General features: G+C 46.9%; 1 long non-coding RNA gene across 1 annotated transcript; it reads right to left on the reverse strand.

Moving 5' to 3' along the window:
• Positions 1-630: 630 nt before the first annotated feature.
• Positions 631-1422, reverse strand: LOC306799211. The gene is made up of 2 exons (XR_013773553.1): positions 1323-1422; positions 631-1164 (listed from the first exon to the last, which is right to left on the reverse strand). It is a non-coding gene; the product is annotated as an uncharacterized lncRNA (long non-coding RNA).
• Positions 1423-1720: the final 298 nt, after the last annotated feature.

The following is a 1720-nucleotide window of genomic DNA, read 5'->3' on the forward strand; positions in this document are numbered from 1 at the left end:
AAGCTTGTTTTCATTCAGATTCTACCTATTACAATCCAAAGATTTGCCCTTTCCTATTTCATTACTCCCTATCCACCAGTATTAATTTGTTCCACTGCATGCTTTGCTATTTAGCTTTGACAGACTTTCTAGTCATCCTAGAGACTTTGCAGCCCTTTAAATTATGCAAAATGCATATGATTTTAAAACAAAAAAATACATAGCCTGCCCTTTGCAGTCAGTTTATGAAATGGTGTTATTGTGAATGAGACCCACATCCTTGTAGTGTATAAATTTGGTTCCCAGTCACTGGTGAATTTCTCTTCTCTGCCTCCAGCTCTGCCAGTGGCCCCTTTCTGCACCCCCAGTGGGCTGGTGTGTTTCTGGCCATGCTGAATGTGACACCAACTCTTCTCTGCAGATCTGCCAAGGGTCACAAGTCCTGCAGCGTGCTCTTCATAGGCCATCTGCACTACACCCGGCTTTCAAGAGTGTGATCCACAGGGAGGAGATTTCTCTGCATAGGAATTCTTCATAGGATACAATGAATGTATAATTAAAGAGGATTTTAATGCAAGGGAGTAACAGAAACATAACTTCGGCCATCCTGTCAGAGCTTAGGCACACCAGAAGCTTTACTGTGACTTTGAGGGAAAAGAAGTCACAACTGATAAACCTTCCTTAACTGATAATTTCTTAAACAAACTCCTGTGATCCCCATTGATAATGTGGGAAACAGGGAAATAAGGACACTGACAATTAGGTTATATGCCACAGTTAAACCCCATGAAACCAAGAAATAAAGAGTCAAGAGTGGTTTGGTGAACACACAGCTGCCACAAAAGTATTTTCCACATGGGTTTCTTTGCAACCCAACTTTTTAACATTGGGTCTTTGCCTTTTCTCCAGCACTATTTAGTTGCACAAATTATCCAGGATAAACTGAGTAACTGGGCCAGATTACGCAGTTTGATGTTTTTATTTCTGGGTGAGCAGTTTTTGGGATCTGTTAATGTTTCCCGGCTGGATTACGGAAACGCTGAGTTTCCCCCTTTCCCGAGCAGTTCGGTGTTCTTCCCCACTGGTCCCTCGCCGGCGAGGATGACATAATCTGCCGTCGGGCCTGTTCCCTGGCAACCATCCCATTTCTTGGCTCTTTCCAGCTGAAAGCCAGTCTGAGTCACCCTGCACATTTCCAGTGTATCAAACAGACATAGGCTCGAGTTAATCTTGTTAGCACAATGAGGCAGTTTTCAAACATTGCAGCAAATCAAATCATCCCCAAGGACCGCGAGGGAGGAGAGGGCGGAGGGAGGGTGGGGGAGAGAGAGGCGAGGGCTCACCATCAAAGGTGGAAAAAGCACAGAGGGAGCCTGGCTTCCACCTGGACAGCAGGCTCCTCCACCAAGGCACGGCCAGATCCTGCTCTTCCCTCCCCACCGGTGCCGCATCCATGCCCGCTCAGAGCGGAGGCAGCGATGGACAGCCACGGTGAGAGAGCCCATCCATCTGCGAGGGAAGAAGCAGCTTTGATGGTTCCCCAGTGGATGTAATTGTGCTCATTACTGCCCATTTACATTTCATCACTCGATTATCGCAAATGCCTCATTACTGTTGATAAGGGTTTGCTGTTGAACTACTTGCTAACTATTCATTCCTGAGCTTTGCTGTCATCAGGCAGACCGTGTGAGACAGGAGAGGATTGGGGAGGGCTGGGGGAGAGGGGGGAGCAATGGGAAGA

Source organism: Erithacus rubecula, assembly GCF_903797595.1.
Source record: "Erithacus rubecula genome assembly, chromosome: 3".
NCBI classification, from domain to species: Eukaryota; Metazoa; Chordata; class Aves; order Passeriformes; family Muscicapidae; genus Erithacus; species Erithacus rubecula.